We start from the raw sequence: 21,355 nt of genomic DNA, 5'->3' as shown, positions 1-21,355 counted from the left end.
GCATCACTTAGAGAAAGAAAAAACCACTTTGGTAACTAATGGTACCGTCTCTAGCCGTCACATGTACCCTCTCTTGGTAGTGGTGCGAAGAAAATATTGCACTCGATAATGTCAACACATTATTCTATTCTTTAATGCAGTTATTTTACATTGAATAAGGAAATTCATCCTTTAGAAACACATCTAGAACGCCCATTGAGCACCATTTTATTTTGTCGAAAATGTGCAATCATGTAAATTAAGTTTTCAAATCTGCATGTGTCTTTATTATATTTACAACATATGCCGAAAATTTTTCATTTACATCTCCTGTGTGCCACATTTTGTAACATAATTTCGATTACAGACTGAGCAACGATAATTTCTTACACTCACGTCGTGGTTTATGTGTACCATTCGTAATCTCCGTCGTTCTCTCTGCTTTCAACTGTGAAACAGAGATGTCTCGAACGCTACACAGCGCATGCGTAAATCTTAGCACTTCAAGGAGAGTGACGTGCCTCCTCAGTAGTCTCCATGTTCTTGATGCGGATGACAGGACGTCAAGCACCGTCTGTGAGTCACAAATGATCTTACTTACTTGGAGAAGCAATCACTCCAGAAGGTTTTCTCCCATGTGCCTTTATGCTGACCACTTGCGTGCAAGAAACACACATGTCCAATACTTGGAAATAAATTTCGACAGACATATATACTGAGAGATGATAGTTTTAAAAGTGTGTCAAATCTAGCCTTCGTTATTTTTTGAAGTCACTAGTGAAGCAGCTCATCTCAGTTAGCAATTGCAAATACAATTCATGGAAAAATATGTGGTCCAGTGTTGAGGTATGTGCCTGAATTTTGTAATGGCTGAATGCGGAATTCGAAGAAAGGGTGACACTCTCGAGCAAATAATGTGTGCGTAATTGTTTGATCTAAAAATAAAACGTAGGAATATGAGCGAATACCGAAAGTAAGGGCAAGTGAGACTAAAAGGACTTGGTTGTAGGTCTGGTCGTATCGGACAGGCTGCTACACAGTTCCCACTCTCTGACGCTATCCCACTGCTAACCGCCACGGGGACTTTTGGCTGCTCAGTTTCCTGCCTGGCCCGGTGCACCCCTCCTTAGCTAACCTGGTCGCCCAAGACTCCTCTTAAGCGACCATATTGATGACGATCTCAGTGCGGACGCCACATCAACACAGGATGCTGCGAAACAGTACTCCCATCCTCAGACTCTCCACTACACCCGGCCTCCAGGTCGCTGGATTACAGGAGCACGCTACCACTCCCAGCCGCCAGTGTAATCCTTTCTACCGCTACTTTACCTACAATCTGCGATGTCAACGAACTATTTTTTCTCCATACTCACAGCTTACTCGCCGATTTATCACGACAACTAATGTGTATAGTGTACTTCTTTATTTCTTACTTCACGTTTCGAAGAGAAAGTACACTGCCGCATCTGAAACGAACTGTTGTTACCTTGTGGATCCACGTTGCAGTTTCAATCACGAATGCAATTCCTTCCATCACTTAGAGAAAGAAAAAACCACTTTGGTAACTAATGGTACCGTCTCTAGCCGTCACATGTACCCTCTCTTGGTAGTGGTGCGAAGAAAATATTGCACTCGATAATGTCAACACATTATTCTATTCTTTAATGCAGTTATTTTACATTGAATAAGGAAATTCATCCTTTAGAAACACATCTAGAACGCCCATTGAGCACCATTTTATTTTGTCGCAAATGTGCAATCATGTAAATTAAGTTTTCAAATCTGCATGTGTCTTTATTATGTTTGCAACGAATGCCGAAAATTTTTCATTTACATCTCCTGTGTGCCACATTTTGAAACATAATTTCGATTACAGGCTGAGCAACGATAATTTCTTACACTCACGTCGTGGTTTATGTGTACCATTCGTAATCTCCGTCGTTCTCTCTGCTTTCAACTGTGAAACAGAGATGTCTCGAACGCTACACAGCGCATGCGTAAATCTTAGCACTTCAAGGAGAGTGACGTGCCTCCTCAGTAGTCTCCATGTTCTTGATGCGGATGACAGGACGTCAAGCACCGTCTGTGAGTCACAAATGATCTTACTTACTTGGAGAAGCAATCACTCCAGAAGGTTTTCTCCCATGTGCCTTTATGCTGACCACTTGCGTGCAAGAAACACACATGTCCAATACTTGGAAATAAATTTCGACAGACATATATACTGAGAGATGATAATTTTAAAAGTGTGTCAATTCTAGCCTTCGTTATTTTTTGAAGTCACTAGTGAAGCAGCTCATCTCAGTTAGCAATTGCAAATACAATTCATGGAAAAATATGTGGTCCAGTGTTGAGGTATGTGCCTGAATTTTGTAACGGCTGAATGCGGAATTCGAAGAAAGGGTGACACTCTCGAGCAAATAATGTGTGCGTAATTGTTTGATCTAAGAATAAAACGTAGGAATATGAGCGAATACCGAAAGTAAGGGCAAGTGAGACTAAAAAGACTTGGTTGTAGGTCTGGTCGTATCGGACAGGCTGCTACACAGTTCCCACTCTCTGACGCTATCCCACTGCTAACCGCCACGGGGACTTTTGGCTGCTCAGTTTCCTGCCTGGCCCGGTGCACCCCTCCTTAGCTAACCTGGTCGCCCAAGACTCCTCTTACGCGACCATATTGACGACGATCTCAGTGCGGACGCCACATCAACACAGGATGCTGCGAAACAGTACTCCCATCCTCAGACTCTCCACTACACCCGGCCTCCAGGTCGCTGGATTACAGGAGCACGCTACCACTCCCAGCCGCCAGTGTAATCCTTTCTACCGCTACTTTACCTACAATCTGCGATGTCAACGAACTATTTTTTCTCCATACTCACAGCTTACTCGCCGATTTATCACGACAACTAATGTGTATAGTGTACTTCTTTATTTCTTACTTCACGTTTCGAAGAGAAAGTACACTGCCGCATCTGAAACGAACTGTTGTTACCTTGTGGATCCACGTTGCAGTTTCAATCACGAATGCAATTCCTTCCATCACTTAGAGAAAGAAAAAACCACTTTGGTAACTAATGGTACCGTCTCTAGCCGTCACATGTACCCTCTCTTGGTAGTGGTGCGAAGAAAATATTGCACTCGATAATGTCAACACATTATTCTATTCTTTAATGCAGTTATTTTACATTGAATAAGGAAATTCATCCTTTAGAAACACATCTAGAACGCCCATTGAGCACCATTTTATTTTGTCGCAAATGTGCAATCATGTAAATTAAGTTTTCAAATCTGCATGTGTCTTTATTATGTTTGCAACGAATGCCGAAAATTTTTCATTTACATCTCCTGTGTGCCACATTTTGAAACATAATTTCGATTACAGGCTGAGCAACGATAATTTCTTACACTCACGTCGTGGTTTATGTGTACCATTCGTAATCTCCGTCGTTCTCTCTGCTTTCAACTGTGAAACAGAGATGTCTCGAACGCTACACAGCGCATGCGTAAATCTTAGCACTTCAAGGAGAGTGACGTGCCTCCTCAGTAGTCTCCATGTTCTTGATGCGGATGACAGGACGTCAAGCACCGTCTGTGAGTCACAAATGATCTTACTTACTTGGAGAAGCAATCACTCCAGAAGGTTTTCTCCCATGTGCCTTTATGCTGACCACTTGCGTGCAAGAAACACACATGTCCAATACTTGGAAATAAATTTCGACAGACATATATACTGAGAGATGATAATTTTAAAAGTGTGTCAATTCTAGCCTTCGTTATTTTTTGAAGTCACTAGTGAAGCAGCTCATCTCAGTTAGCAATTGCAAATACAATTCATGGAAAAATATGTGGTCCAGTGTTGAGGTATGTGCCTGAATTTTGTAACGGCTGAATGCGGAATTCGAAGAAAGGGTGACACTCTCGAGCAAATAATGTGTGCGTAATTGTTTGATCTAAGAATAAAACGTAGGAATATGAGCGAATACCGAAAGTAAGGGCAAGTGAGACTAAAAAGACTTGGTTGTAGGTCTGGTCGTATCGGACAGGCTGCTACACAGTTCCCACTCTCTGACGCTATCCCACTGCTAACCGCCACGGGGACTTTTGGCTGCTCAGTTTCCTGCCTGGCCCGGTGCACCCCTCCTTAGCTAACCTGGTCGCCCAAGACTCCTCTTACGCGACCATATTGACGACGATCTCAGTGCGGACGCCACATCAACACAGGATGCTGCGAAACAGTACTCCCATCCTCAGACTCTCCACTACACCCGGCCTCCAGGTCGCTGGATTACAGGAGCACGCTACCACTCCCAGCCGCCAGTGTAATCCTTTCTACCGCTACTTTACCTACAATCTGCGATGTCAACGAACTATTTTTTCTCCATACTCACAGCTTACTCGCCGATTTATCACGACAACTAATGTGTATAGTGTACTTCTTTATTTCTTACTTCACGTTTCGAAGAGAAAGTACACTGCCGCATCTGAAACGAACTGTTGTTACCTTGTGGATCCACGTTGCAGTTTCAATCACGAATGCAATTCCTTCCATCACTTAGAGAAAGAAAAAACCACTTTGGTAACTAATGGTACCGTCTCTAGCCGTCACATGTACCCTCTCTTGGTAGTGGTGCGAAGAAAATATTGCACTCGATAATGTCAACACATTATTCTATTCTTTAATGCAGTTATTTTACATTGAATAAGGAAATTCATCCTTTAGAAACACATCTAGAACGCCCATTGAGCACCATTTTATTTTGTCGAAAATGTGCAATCATGTAAATTAAGTTTTCAAATCTGCATGTGTCTTTATTATGTTTGCAACGAATGCCGAAAATTTTTCATTTACATCTCCTGTGTGCCACATTTTGAAACATAATTTCGATTACAGGCTGAGCAACGATAATTTCTTACACTCACGTCGCGGTTTATGTGTACCATTCGTAATCTCCGTCGTTCTCTCTGCTTTCAACTGTGAAACAGAGATGTCTCGAACGCTACACAGCGCATGCGTAAATCTTAGCACTTCAAGGAGAGTGACGTGCCTCCTCAGTAGTCTCCATGTTCTTGATGCGGATGACAGGACGTCAAGCACCGTCTGTGAGTCACAAATGATCTTACTTACTTGGAGAAGCAATCACTCCAGAAGGTTTTCTCCCATGTGCCTTTATGCTGACCACTTGCGTGCAAGAAACACACATGTCCAATACTTGGAAATAAATTTCGACAGACATATATACTGAGAGATGATAATTTTAAAAGTGTGTCAATTCTAGCCTTCGTTATTTTTTGAAGTCACTAGTGAAGCAGCTCATCTCAGTTAGCAATTGCAAATACAATTCATGGAAAAATATGTGGTCCAGTGTTGAGGTATGTGCCTGAATTTTGTAATGGCTGAATGCGGAATTCGAAGAAAGGGTGACACTCTCGAGCAAATAATGTGTGCGTAATTGTTTGATGTAAGAAGAAAACGTAGGAATATGAGCGAATACCGAAAGTAAGGGCAAGTGAGACTAAAAACAGTTGGCTGTAGGTCTGGTCGTATCGGACAGGCTGCTACACAGTTCCCACTCTCTGATGCTATCCCACCGCTAACCGCCACGGGGACTTTTGGCTGCTCAGTTTCCTGCCTGGCCCGGTGCACCCCTCCTTAGCTAACCTGGTCGCCCAAGACTCCTCTTAAGCGACCATATTGATGACGATCTCAGTGCGGACGCCACATCAACACAGGATGCTGCGAAACAGTACTCCCATCCTCAGACTCTCCACTACACCCGGCCTCCAGGTCGCTGGATTACAGGAACACGCCACCACTCCCAGCCGCCAGTGTAATCCTTTCTACCGCTACTTTACCTACAATCTGCGATGTCAACGAACTATTTTTTCTCCATACTCACAGCTTACTCGCCGATTTATCACGACAACTAATGTGTATAGTGTACTTCTTTATTTCTTACTTCACGTTTCGAAGAGAAAGTACACTGCCGCATCTGAAACGAACTGTTGTTACCTTGTGGATCCACGTTGCAGTTTCAATCACGAATGCAATTCCTTGCATCACTTAGAGAAAGAAAAAACCACTTTGGTAACTAATGGTACCGTCTCTAGCCGTCACATGTACCCTCTCTTGGTAGTGGTGCGAAGAAAATATTGCACTCGATAATGTCAACACATTATTCTATTCTTCAATGCAGTTATTTTACATTGAATAAGGAAATTCATCCTTTAGAAACACATCTAGAACGCCCATTGAGCACCATTTTATTTTGTCGCAAATGTGCAATCATGTAAATTAAGTTTTCAAATCTGCATGTGTCTTTATTATGTTTGCAACGAATGCCGAAAATTTTTCATTTACATCTCCTGTGTGCCACATTTTGAAACATAATTTCGATTACAGGCTGAGCAACGATAATTTCTTACACTCACGTCGTGGTTTATGTGTACCATTCGTAATCTCCGTCGTTCTCTCTGCTTTCAACTGTGAAACAGAGATGTCTCGAACGCTACACAGCGCATGCGTAAATCTTAGCACTTCAAGGAGAGTGACGTGCCTCCTCAGTAGTCTCCATGTTCTTGATGCGGATGACAGGACGTCAAGCACCGTCTGTGAGTCACAAATGATCTTACTTACTTGGAGAAGCAATCACTCCAGAAGGTTTTCTCCCATGTGCCTTTATGCTGACCACTTGCGTGCAAGAAACACACATGTCCAATACTTGGAAATAAATTTCGACAGACATATATACTGAGAGATGATAATTTTAAAAGTGTGTCAATTCTAGCCTTCGTTATTTTTTGAAGTCACTAGTGAAGCAGCTCATCTCAGTTAGCAATTGCAAATACAATTCATGGAAAAATATGTGGTCCAGTGTTGAGGTATGTGCCTGAATTTTGTAACGGCTGAATGCGGAATTCGAAGAAAGGGTGACACTCTCGAGCAAATAATGTGTGCGTAATTGTTTGATCTAAGAATAAAACGTAGGAATATGAGCGAATACCGAAAGTAAGGGCAAGTGAGACTAAAAAGACTTGGTTGTAGGTCTGGTCGTATCGGACAGGCTGCTACACAGTTCCCACTCTCTGACGCTATCCCACTGCTAACCGCCACGGGGACTTTTGGCTGCTCAGTTTCCTGCCTGGCCCGGTGCACCCCTCCTTAGCTAACCTGGTCGCCCAAGACTCCTGTTACGCGACCATATTGATGACGATCTCAGTGCGGACGCCACATCAACACAGGATGCTGCGAAACAGTACTCCCATCCTCAGACTCTCCACTACACCCGGCCTCCAGGTCGCTGGATTACAGGAGCACGCTACCACTCCCAGCCGCCAGTGTAATCCTTTCTACCGCTACTTTACCTACAATCTGCGATGTCAACGAACTATTTTTTCTCCATACTCACAGCTTACTCGCCGATTTATCACGACAACTAATGTGTATAGTGTACTTCTTTATTTCTTACTTCACGTTTCGAAGAGAAAGTACACTGCCGCATCTGAAACGAACTGTTGTTACCTTGTGGATCCACGTTGCAGTTTCAATCACGAATGCAATTCCTTCCATCACTTAGAGAAAGAAAAAACCACTTTGGTAACTAATGGTACCGTCTCTAGCCGTCACATGTACCCTCTCTTGGTAGTGGTGCGAAGAAAATATTGCACTCGATAATGTCAACACATTATTCTATTCTTTAATGCAGTTATTTTACATTGAATAAGGAAATTCATCCTTTAGAAACACATCTAGAACGCCCATTGAGCACCATTTTATTTTGTCGAAAATGTGCAATCATGTAAATTAAGTTTTCAAATCTGCATGTGTCTTTATTATATTTGCAACGAATGCCGAAAATTTTTCATTTACATCTCCTGTGTGCCACATTTTGTAACATAATTTCGATTACAGGCTGAGCAACGATAATTTCTTACACTCACGTCGTGGTTTATGTGTACCATTCGTAAACTCCGTCGTTCTCTCTGCTTTCAACTGTGAAACAGAGATGTCTCGAACGCTACACAGCGCATGCGTAAATATTAGCACTTCAAGGAGAGCGACGTGCCACCTCAGTAGTCTCCATGTTCTTGATGCGGATGACAGGACGTCAAGCACCGTCTGTGAGTCACAAATGATCTTACTTACTTGGAGAAGCAATCACTCCAGAAGGTTTTCTCCCATGTGCCTTTATGCTGACCACTTGCGTGCAAGAAACACACATGTCCAATACTTGGAAATAAATTTCGACAGACATATATACTGAGAGATGATAATTTTAAAAGTGTGTCAAATCTAGCCTTCGTTATTTTTTGAAGTCACTAGTGAAGCAGCTCATCTCAGTTAGCAATTGCAAATACAATTCATGGAAAAATTTGTGGTCCAGTGTTGAGGTATGTGCCTGAATTTTGTAATGGCTGAATGCGGAATTCGAAGAAAGGGTGACACTCTCGAGCAAATAATGTGTGCGTAATTGTTTGATGTAAGAAGAAAACGTAGGAATATGAGCGAATACCGAAAGTAAGGGCAAGTGAGACTAAAAACAGTTGGCTGTAGGTCTGGTCGTATCGGACAGGCTGCTACACAGTTCCCACTCTCTGACGCTATCCCACTGCTAACCGCCACGGGGACTTTTGGCTGCTCAGTTTCCTGCCTGGCCCGGTGCACCCCTCCTTAGCTAACCTGGTCGCCCAAGACTCCTCTTAAGCGACCATATTGATGACGATCTCAGTGCGGACGCCACATCAACACAGGATGCTGCGAAACAGTACTCCCATCCTCAGACTCTCCACTACACCCGGCCTCCAGGTCGCTGGATTACAGGAGCACGCTACCACTCCCAGCCGCCAGTGTAATCCTTTCTACCGCTACTTTACCTACAATCTGCGATGTCAACGAACTATTTTTTCTCCATACTCACAGCTTACTCGCCGATTTATCACGACAACTAATGTGTATAGTGTACTTCTTTATTTCTTACTTCACGTTTCGAAGAGAAAGTACACTGCCGCATCTGAAACGAACTGTTGTTACCTTGTGGATCCACGTTGCAGTTTCAATCACGAATGCAATTCCTTCCATCACTTAGAGAAAGAAAAAACCACTTTGGTAACTAATGGTACCGTCTCTAGCCGTCACATGTACCCTCTCTTGGTAGTGGTGCGAAGAAAATATTGCACTCGATAATGTCAACACATTATTCTATTCTTTAATGCAGTTATTTTACATTGAATAAGGAAATTCATCCTTTAGAAACACATCTAGAACGCCCATTGAGCACCATTTTATTTTGTCGAAAATGTGCAATCATGTAAATTAAGTTTTCAAATCTGCATGTGTCTTTATTATGTTTGCAACGAATGCCGAAAATTTTTCATTTACATCTCCTGTGTGCCACATTTTGAAACATAATTTCGATTACAGGCTGAGCAACGATAATTTCTTACACTCACGTCGCGGTTTATGTGTACCATTCGTAATCTCCGTCGTTCTCTCTGCTTTCAACTGTGAAACAGAGATGTCTCGAACGCTACACAGCGCATGCGTAAATCTTAGCACTTCAAGGAGAGTGACGTGCCTCCTCAGTAGTCTCCATGTTCTTGATGCGGATGACAGGACGTCAAGCACCGTCTGTGAGTCACAAATGATCTTACTTACTTGGAGAAGCAATCACTCCAGAAGGTTTTCTCCCATGTGCCTTTATGCTGACCACTTGCGTGCAAGAAACACACATGTCCAATACTTGGAAATAAATTTCGACAGACATATATACTGAGAGATGATAATTTTAAAAGTGTGTCAATTCTAGCCTTCGTTATTTTTTGAAGTCACTAGTGAAGCAGCTCATCTCAGTTAGCAATTGCAAATACAATTCATGGAAAAATATGTGGTCCAGTGTTGAGGTATGTGCCTGAATTTTGTAATGGCTGAATGCGGAATTCTAAGAAAGGGTGACACTCTCGAGCAAATAATGTGTGCGTAATTGTTTGATCTAAGAATAAAACGTAGGAATATGAGCGAATACCGAAAGTAAGGGCAAGTGAGACTAAAAAGACTTGGTTGTAGGTCTGGTCGTATCGGACAGGCTGCTACACAGTTCCCACTCTCTGACGCTATCCCACTGCTAACCGCCACGGGGACTTTTGGCTGCTCAGTTTCCTGCCTGGCCCGGTGCACCCCTCCTTAGCTAACCTGGTCGCCCAAGACTCCTCTTACGCGACCATATTGATGACGATCTCAGTGCGGACGCCACATCAACACAGGATGCTGCGAAACAGTACTCCCATCCTCAGACTCTCCACTACACCCGGCCTCCAGGTCGCTGGATTACAGGAGCACGCTACCACTCCCAGCCGCCAGTGTAATCCTTTCTACCGCTACTTTACCTACAATCTGCGATGTCAACGAACTATTTTTTCTCCATACTCACAGCTTACTCGCCGATTTATCACGACAACTAATGTGTATAGTGTACTTCTTTATTTCTTACTTCACGTTTCGAAGAGAAAGTACACTGCCGCATCTGAAACGAACTGTTGTTACCTTGTGGATCCACGTTGCAGTTTCAATCACGAATGCAATTCCTTCCATCACTTAGAGAAAGAAAAAACCACTTTGGTAACTAATGGTACCGTCTCTAGCCGTCACATGTACCCTCTCTTGGTAATGGTGCGAAGAAAATATTGCACTCGATAATGTCAACACATTATTCTATTCTTTAATGCAGTTATTTTACATTGAATAAGGAAATTCATCCTTTAGAAACACATCTAGAACGCCCATTGAGCACCATTTTATTTTGTCGAAAATGTGCAATCATGTAAATTAAGTTTTCAAATCTGCATGTGTCTTTATTATATTTGCAACGAATGCCGAAAATTTTTCATTTACATCTCCTGTGTGCCACATTTTGTAACATAATTTCGATTACAGGCTGAGCAACGATAATTTCTTACACTCACGTCGTGGTTTATGTGTACCATTCGTAAACTCCGTCGTTCTCTCTGCTTTCAACTGTGAAACAGAGATGTCTCGAACGCTACACAGCGCATGCGTAAATATTAGCAGTTCAAGGAGAGCGACGTGCCACCTCAGTAGTCTCCATGTTCTTGATGCGGATGACAGGACGTCAAGCACCGTCTGTGAGTCACAAATGATCTTACTTACTTGGAGAAGCAATCACTCCAGAAGGTTTTCTCCCATGTGCCTTTATGCTGACCACTTGCGTGCAAGAAACACACATGTCCAATACTTGGAAATAAATTTCGACAGACATATATACTGAGAGATGATAATTTTAAAAGTGTGTCAAATCTAGCCTTCGTTATTTTTTGAAGTCACTAGTGAAGCAGCTCATCTCAGTTAGCAATTGCAAATACAATTCATGGAAAAATTTGTGGTCCAGTGTTGAGGTATGTGCCTGAATTTTGTAATGGCTGAATGCGGAATTCGAAGAAAGGGTGACACTCTCGAGCAAATAATGTGTGCGTAATTGTTTGATGTAAGAAGAAAACGTAGGAATATGAGCGAATACCGAAAGTAAGGGCAAGTGAGACTAAAAACAGTTGGCTGTAGGTCTGGTCGTATCGGACAGGCTGCTACACAGTTCCCACTCTCTGATGCTATCCCACTGCTAACCGCCACGGGGACTTTTGGCTGCTCAGTTTCCTGCCTGGCCCGGTGCACCCCTCCTTAGCTAACCTGGTCGCCCAAGACTCCTCTTAAGCGACCATATTGATGACGATCTCAGTGCGGACGCCACATCAACACAGGATGCTGCGAAACAGTACTCCCATCCTCAGACTATCCACTACACCCGGCCTCCAGGTCGCTGGATTACAGGAGCACGCCACCACTCCCAGCCGCCAGTGTAATCCTTTCTACCGCTACTTTACCTACAATCTGCGATGTCAACGAACTATTTTTTCTCCATACTCACAGCTTACTCGCCGATTTATCACGACAACTAATGTGTATAGTGTACTTCTTTATTTCTTACTTCACGTTTCGAAGAGAAAGTACGCTGCCGCATCTGAAACGAACTGTTGTTACCTTGTGGATCCACGTTGCAGTTGCAATCACGAATGCTATTCCTTCCATCACTTAGAGAAAGAAAAAACCACTTTGGTAACTAATGGTACCGTCTTTAGCCGTCACATGTACCCTCTCTTGGTAGTGATGCGAAGAAAATATTGCACTCGATAATGTCAACACACTATTCTATTCTTTAATGCAGTTATTTTACATTGAATAAGGAAATTCATCCTTTAGAAACACATCTAGAACGCCCATTGAGCACCATTTTATTTTGTCGAAAATGTGCAATCATGTAAATTAAGTTTTCAAATCTGCATGTGTCTTTATTATATTTACAACATATGCCGAAAATTTTTCATTTACATCTCCTGTGTGCCACATTTTGTAACATAATTTCGATTACAGGCTGAGCAACGATAATTTCTTACACTCACGTCGTGGTTTATGTGTACCATTCGTATACTCCGTCGTTCTCTCTGCTTTCAACTGTGAAACAGAGATGTCTCGAACGCTACACAGCGCATGCGTAAATATTAGCACTTCAAGGAGAGTGACGTGCCACCTCAGTAGTCTCCATGTTCTTGATGCGGATGACAGGACGTCAAGCACCGTCTGTGAGTCACAAATGATCTTACTTACTTGGAGAAGCAATCACTCCAGAAGGTTTTCTCCCATGTGCCTTTATGCTGACCACTTGCGTGCAAGAAACACACATGTCCAATACTTGGAAATAAATTTCGACAGACATATATACTGAGAGATGATAATTTTAAAAGTGTGTCAAATCTAGCCTTCGTTATTTTTTGAAGTCACTAGTGAAGCAGCTCATCTCAGTTAGCAATTGCAAATACAATTCATGGAAAAATATGTGGTCCAGTGTTGAGGTATGTGCCTGAACTTTTTAATGGCTGAATGCGGAATTCGAAGAAAGGGTGACACTCTCGAGCAAATAATGTGTGCGTAATTGTTTGATCTAAGAAGAAAACGTAGGAATATGAGCGAATACCGAAAGTAAGGGCAAGTGAGACTAAAAAGACTTGGTTGTAGGTCTGGTCGTATCGGACAGGCTGCTACACAGTTCCCACTCTCTGACGCTATCCCACTGCTAACCGCCACGGGGACTTTTGGCTGCTCAGTTTCCTGCCTGGCCCGGTGCACCCCTCCTTAGCTAACCTGGTCGCCCAAGACATCTCTTAAGCGACCATATTGATGACGATCTCAGTGCGGACGCCACATCAACACAGGATGCTGCGAAACAGTACTCCCATCCTCAGACTCTCCACTACACCCGGCCTCCAGGTCGCTGGATTACAGGAGCACGCTACCACTCCCAGCCGCCATTGTAATCCTTTCTACCGCTACTTTACCTACAATCTGCGATGTCAACGAACTATTTTTTCTCCATACTCACAGCTTACTCGCCGATTTATCACGACAACTAATGTGTATAGTGTACTTCTTTATTTCTTACTTCACGTTTCGAAGAGAAAGTACACTGCCGCATCTGAAACGAACTGTTGTTACCTTGTGGATCCACGTTGCAGTTTCAATCACGAATGCAATTCCTTCCGTCACTTAGAGAAAAAAAAAACCACTTTGGTAACTAATGGTACCGTCTCTAGCCGTCACATGTACCCTCTCTTGGTAGTGGTGCGAAGAAAATATTGCACTCGATAATGTCAACACATTATTCTATTCTTTAATGCAGTTATTTTACATTGAATAAGGAAATTCATCCTTTAGAAACACATCTAGAACGCCCATTGAGCACCATTTTATTTTGTCGAAAATGTGCAATCATGTAAATTAAGTTTTCAAATCTGCATGTGTCTTTGTTATATTTACAACGAATGCCGAAAATTTTTCATTTACATCTCCTGTAAGCCACATTTTGTAACATAATTTCGATTACAGACTGAGCAACGATAATTTCTTACACTCACGTCGTGGTTTATGTGTACCATTCGTAATCTCCGTCGTTCTCTCTGCTTTCAACTGTGAAACAGAGATGTCTCGAACGCTACACAGCGCATGCGTAAATCTTAGCACTTCAAGGAGAGTGACGTGCCTCCTCAGTAGTCTCCATGTTCTTGATGCTGATGACAGGACGTCAAGCACCATCTGTCAGTCACAAATGATCTTACTTACTTGGAGAAGCAATCACTCCAGAAGGTTTTCTCCCATGTGCCTTTATGCTGACCACTTGCGGGCAAGAAACACACATGTCCAATACTTGGAAATAAATTTCGACAGACATAATTACTGAGAGATGATAGTTTTAAAAGTGTGTCAAATCTAGCCTTCGTTATTTTTGAAGTCACTAGTGAAGCAGCTCATCTCAGTTAGCAATTGCAAATACAATTCATGGAAAAATATGTGGTCCAGTGTTGAGGTATGTGCCTGAATTTTTTAATGGCTGAATGCGGAATTCGAAGAAAGGGTGACACTCTCGAGCAAATAATGTGTGCGTAATTGTTTGATCTAAGAATAAAACGTAGGAATATGAGCGAATACCGAAAGTAAGGGCAAGTGAGACTAAAAAGACTTGGTTGTAGGTCTGGTCGTATCGGACAGGCTGCTACACAGTTCCCACTCTCTGACGCTATCCCACTGCTAACCGCCACGGGGACTTTTGGCTGCTCAGTTTCCTGCCTGGCCCGGTGCACCCCTCCTTAGCTAACCTGGTCGCCCAAGACATCTCTTAAGCAACCATATTGATGACGATCTCAGTGCGGACGCCACATCAACACAGGATGCTGCGAAACAGTACTCCCATCCTCAGACTCTCCACTACACCCGGCCTCCAGGTCGCTGGATTACAGGAGCACGCTACCACTCCCAGCCGCCAGTGTAATCCTTTCTACCGCTACTTTACCTACAATCTGCGATGTCAACGAACTATTTTTTCTCCATACTCACAGCTTACTCACCGATTTATCACGACAACTAATGTGTATAGTGTACTTCTTTATTTCTTACTTCACGTTTCGAAGAGAAAGTACACTGCCGCATTTGAAACGAACTGTTGTTACCTTGTGGATCCACGTTGCAGTTTCAATCACGAATGCAATTCCTTCCATCACTTAGTAACTAATGGTACCGTCTCTAGCCGTCACATGTACCCTCTCTTGGTAGTGGTGCGAAGAAAATATTGCACTCGATAATGTCAACTCATTATTCTATTCTTTAATGCAGTTATGTTACATTGAATAAGGAAATTCATCCTTTAGAAACACATCTAGAACGCCCATTGAGCACCATTTTATTTTGTCGAAAATGTGCAATCATGTAAATTAAGTTTTCAAATCTGCATGTGTCTTTATTATATTTGCAACGAATGCCGAAAATTTTTCATTTACATCTCCTGTGTGCCACATTTTGTAACATAATTTCGATTACAGGCTGAGCAACGATAATTTCTTACACTCACGTCGTGGTTTATGTGTACCATTCGTAATCTCCGTCGTTCTCTCTGCTTTCAACTGTGAAACAGAGATGTCTCGAACGCTACACAGCGCATGCGTAAATCTTAGCACTTCAAGGAGAGTGACGTGCCTCCTCAGTAGTCTCCATGTTCTTGATGCGGATGACAGGACGTCAAGCACCGTCTGTGAGTCACAAATGATCTTACTTACTTGGAGAAGCAATCACTCCAGAAGGTTTTCTCCCATGTGCCTTTATGCTGACCACTTGCGTGCAAGAAACACACATGTCCAATACTTGGAAATAAATTTCGACAGACATATATACTGAGAGATGATAGTTTTAAAAGTGTGTCAAATCTAGCCTTCGTTATTTTTTGAAGTCACTAGTGAAGCAGCTCATCTCAGTTAGCAATTGCAAATACAATTCATGGAAAAATATGTGGTCCAGTGTTGAGGTATGTGCCTGAATTTTGTAATGGCTGAATGCGGAATTCGAAGAAAGGGTGACACTCTCGAGCAAATAATGTGTGCGTAATTGTTTGATCTAAGAATAAAACGTAGGAATATGAGCGAATACCGAAAGTAAGGGCAAGTGAGACTAAAAAGACTTGGTTGTAGGTCTGGTCGTATCGGACAGGCTGCTACACAGTTCCCACTCTCTGACGCTATCCCACTGCTAACCGCCACGGGGACTTTTGGCTGCTCAGTTTCCTGCCTGGCCCGGTGCACCCCTCCTTAGCTAACCTGGTCGCCCAAGACTCCTCTTAAGCGACCATATTGATGACTATCTCAGTGCGGACGCCACATCAACACAGGATGCTGCGAAACAGTACTCCCATCCTCAGACTCTCCACTACACCCGGCCTCCAGGTCGCTGGATTACAGGAGCACGCTACCACTCCCAGCCGCCATTGTAATCCTTTCTACCGCTACTTTACCTACAATCTGCGATGTCAACGAACTATTTTTTCTCCATACTCACAGCTTACTCGCCGATTTATCACGACAACTAATGTGTATAGTGTACTTCTTTATTTCTTACTTCACGTTTCGAAGAGAAAGTACACTGCCGCATCTGAAACGAACTGTTGTTACCTTGTGGATCCACGTTGCAGTTTCAATCACGAATGCAATTCCTTCCGTCACTTAGATAAAGAAAAAACCACTTTGGTAACTAATGGTACCGTCTCTAGCCGTCACATGTACCCTCTCTTGGTAGTGGTGCGAAGAAAATATTGCACTCGATAATGTCAACACATTATTCTATTCTTTAATGCAGTTATTTTACATTGAATAAGGAAATTCATCCTTTAGAAACACATCTAGAACGCCCATTGAGCACCATTTTATTTTGTCGAAAATGTGCAATCATGTAAATTAAGTTTTCAAATCTGCATGTGTCTTTGTTATATTTACAACGAATGCCGAAAATTTTTCATTTACATCTCCTGTAAGCCACATTTTGTAACATAATTTCGATTACAGACTGAGCAACGATAATTTCTTACACTCACGTCGTGGTTTATGTGTACCATTCGTAATCTCCGTCGTTCTCTCTGCTTTCAACTGTGAAACAGAGATGTCTCGAACGCTACACAGCGCATGCGTAAATCTTAGCACTTCAAGGAGAGTGACGTGCCTCCTCAGTAGTCTCCATGTTCTTGATGCTGATGACAGGACGTCAAGCACCATCTGTCAGTCACAAATGATCTTACTTACTTGGAGAAGCAATCACTCCAGAAGGTTTTCTCCCATGTGCCTTTATGCTGACCACTTGCGGGCAAGAAACACACATGTCCAATACTTGGAAATAAATTTCGACAGACATAATTACTGAGAGATGATAGTTTTAAAAGTGTGTCAAATCTAGCCTTCGTTATTTTTGAAGTCACTAGTGAAGCAGCTCATCTCAGTTAGCGATTGCAAATACAATTCATGGAAAAATATGTGGTCCAGTGTTGAGGTATGTGCCTGAATTTTTTAATGGCTGAATGCGGAATTCGAAGAAAGGGTGACACTCTCGAGCAAATAATGTGTGCGTAATTGTTTGATCTAAGAATAAAACGTAGGAATATGAGCGAATACCGAAAGTAAGTGCAAGTGAGACTAAAAACAGTTGGTTGTGGGTCTGGTCGTATCGGACAGGCTGCTACACAGTTCCCACTCTCTGACTCTACCCCACTGCTAACCGCCACGGGGACTTTTGGCTGCTCAGTTTCCTGCCTTGCCCGGTGCACCACTCCTTAGCTAACCTGGTCGCCCAAGACTCCTCTTAAGCGACCATATTGATGACGATCTCAGTGCGGACGCCACATCAACACAGGATGCTGCGAAACAGTACTCCCATCCTCAGACTATCCACTACACCCGGCCTCCAGGTCGCTGGATTACAGGAGCACGCTACCACTCCCAGCCGCCATTGTAATCCTTTCTACCGCTACTTTACCTACAATCTGCGATGTCAACGAACTATTTTTTCTCCATACTCACAGCTTACTCGCCGATTTATCACGACAACTAATGTGTATAGTGTACTTCTTTATTTCTTACTTCACGTTTCGAAGAGAAAGTACACTGCCGCATCTGAAACGAACTGTTGTTACCTTGTGGATCCACGTTGCAGTTTCAATCACGAATGCAATTCCTTCCGTCACTTAGAGAAAGAAAAAACCACTTTGGTAACTAATGGTACCGTCTCTAGCCGTCACATGTACCCTCTCTTGGTAGTGGTGCGAAGAAAATATTGCACTCGATAATGTCAACACATTATTCTATTCTTTAATGCAGTTATTTTACATTGAATAAGGAAATTCATCCTTTAGAAACACATCTAGAACGCCCATTGAGCACCATTTTATTTTGTCGAAAATGTGCAATCATGTAAATTAAGTTTTCAAATCTGCATGTGTCTTTGTTATATTTACAACGAATGCCGAAAATTTTTCATTTACATCTCCTGTAAGCCACATTTTGTAACATAATTTCGATTACAGACTGAGCAACGATAATTTCTTACACTCACGTCGTGGTTTATGTGTACCATTCGTAATCTCCGTCGTTCTCTCTGCTTTCAACTGTGAAACAGATGTCTCGAACGCTACACAGCGCATGCGTAAATCTTAGCACTTCAAGGAGAGTGACGTGCCTCCTCAGTAGTCTCCATGTTCTTGATGCTGATGACAGGACGTCAAGCACCATCTGTCAGTCACAAATGATCTTACTTACTTGGAGAAGCAATCACTCCAGAAGGTTTTCTCCCATGTGCCTTTATGCTGACCACTTGCGGGCAAGAAACACACATGTCCAATACTTGGAAATAAATTTCGACAGACATAATTACTGAGAGATGATAGTTTTAAAAGTGTGTCAAATCTAGCCTTCGTTATTTTTGAAGTCACTAGTGAAGCAGCTCATCTCAGTTAGCGATTGCAAATACAATTCATGGAAAAATATGTGGTCCAGTGTTGAGGTATGTGCCTGAATTTTTTAATGGCTGAATGCGGAATTCGAAGAAAGGGTGACACTCTCGAGCAAATAATGTGTGCGTAATTGTTTGATCTAAGAATAAAACGTAGGAATATGAGCGAATACCGAAAGTAAGGGCAAGTGAGACTAAAAAGACTTGGTTGTAGGTCTGGTCGTATCGGACAGGCTGCTACACAGTTCCCACTCTCTGACGCTATCCCACTGCTAACCGCCACGGGGACTTTTGGCTGCTCAGTTTCCTGCCTGGCCCGGTGCACCCCTCCTTAGCTAACCTGGTCGCCCAAGACATCTCTTAAGCAACCATATTGATGACGATCTCAGTGCGGACGCCACATCAACACAGGATGCTGCGAAACAGTACTCCCATCCTCAGACTCTCCACTACACCCGGCCTCCAGGTCGCTGGATTACAGGAGCACGCTACCACTCCCAGCCGCCAGTGTAATCCTTTCTACCGCTACTTTACCTACAATCTGCGATGTCAACGAACTATTTTTTCTCCATACTCACAGCTTACTCGCCGATTTATCACGACAACTAATGTGTATAGTGTACTTCTTTATTTCTTACTTCACGTTTCGAAGAGAAAGTACACTGCCGCATTTGAAACGAACTGTTGTTACCTTGTGGATCCACGTTGCAGTTTCAATCACGAATGCAATTCCTTCCATCACTTAGAGAAAGAAAAAACCACTTTGGTAACTAATGGTACCGTCTCTAGCCGTCACATGTACCCTCTCTCGTTAGTGGTGCGAAGAAAATATTGCACTCGATAATGTCAACACATTATTCTATTCTTTAATGCAGTTATTTTACATTGAATAAGGAAATTCATCCTTTAGAAACACATCTAGAACGCCCATTGAGCACCATTTTATTTTGTCGAAAATGTGCAATCATGTAAATTAAGTTTTCAAATCTGCATGTGTCTTTGTTATATTTACAACGAATGCCGAAAATTTTTCATTTACATCTCCTGTAAGCCACATTTTGTAACATAATTTCGATTACAGACTGAGCAACGATAATTTCTTACACTCACGTCGTGGTTTATGTGTACCATTCGTAATCTCCGTCGTTCTCTCTGCTTTCAACTGTGAAACAGAGATGTCTCGAACGCTACACAGCGCATGCGTAAATCTTAGCACTTCAAGGAGAGTGACGTGCCTCCTCAGTAGTCTCCATGTTCTTGATGCTGATGACAGGACGTCAAGCACCATCTGTCAGTCACAAATGATCTTACTTACTTGGAGAAGCAATCACTCCAGAAGGTTTTCTCCCATGTGCCTTTATGCTGACCACTTGCGGGCAAGAAACACACATGTCCAATACTTGGAAATAAATTTCGACAGACATAATTACTGAGAGATGATAGTTTTAAAAGTGTGTCAAATCTAGCCTTCGTTATTTTTGAAGTCACTAGTGAAGCAGCTCATCTCAGTTAGCGATTGCAAATATAATTCATGGAAAAATATGTGGTCCAGTGTTGAGGTATGTGCCTGAATTTTTTAATGGCTGAATGCGGAATTCGAAGAAAGGGTGACACTCTCGAGCAAATAATGTGTGCGTAATTGTTTGATCTAAGAATAAAACGTAGGAATATGAGCGAATACCGAAAGTAAGTGCAAGTGAGACTAAAAACAGTTGGTTGTGGGTCTGGTCGTATCGGACAGGCTGCTACACAGTTCCCACTCTCTGACTCTACCCCACTGCTAACCGCCACGGGGACTTTTGGCTGCTCAGTTTCCTGCCTTGCCCGGTGCACCACTCCTTAGCTAACCTGGTCGCCCAAGACTCCTCTTAAGCGACCATATTGATGACGATCTCAGTGCGGACGCCACATCAACACAGGATGCTGCGAAACAGTACTCCCATCCTCAGACTATCCACTACACCCGGCCTCCAGGTCGCTGGATTACAGGAGCACGCTACCACTCCCAGCCGCCATTGTAATCCTTTCTACCGCTACTTTACCTACAATCTGCGATGTCAACGAACTATTTTTTCTCCATACTCACAGCTTACTCGCCGATTTATCACGACAACTAATGTGTATAGTGTACTTCTTTATTTCTTACTTCACGTTTCGAAGAGAAAGTACACTGCCGCATCTGAAACGAACTGTTGTTACCTTGTGGATCCACGTTGCAGTTTCAATCACGAATGCAATTCCTTCCGTCACTTAGAGAAAGAAAAAACCACTTTGGTAACTAATGGTACCGTCTCTAGCCGTCACATGTACCCTCTCTTGGTAGTGGTGCGAAGAAAATATTGCACTCGATAATGTCAACACATTATTCTATTCTTTAATGCAGTTATTTTACATTGAATAAGGAAATTCATCCTTTAGAAACACATCTAGAACGCCCATTGAGCACCATTTTATTTTGTCGAAAATGTGCAATCATGTAAATTAAGTTTTCAAATCTGC

This window comes from Schistocerca piceifrons, chromosome 2 (genome assembly GCF_021461385.2).
Source record: "Schistocerca piceifrons isolate TAMUIC-IGC-003096 chromosome 2, iqSchPice1.1, whole genome shotgun sequence".
Taxonomy (NCBI): domain Eukaryota; kingdom Metazoa; phylum Arthropoda; class Insecta; order Orthoptera; family Acrididae; genus Schistocerca; species Schistocerca piceifrons.
The sequence above is the reverse complement of the archived record's forward strand: the minus strand, read 5'-3'. Positions refer to the sequence as shown.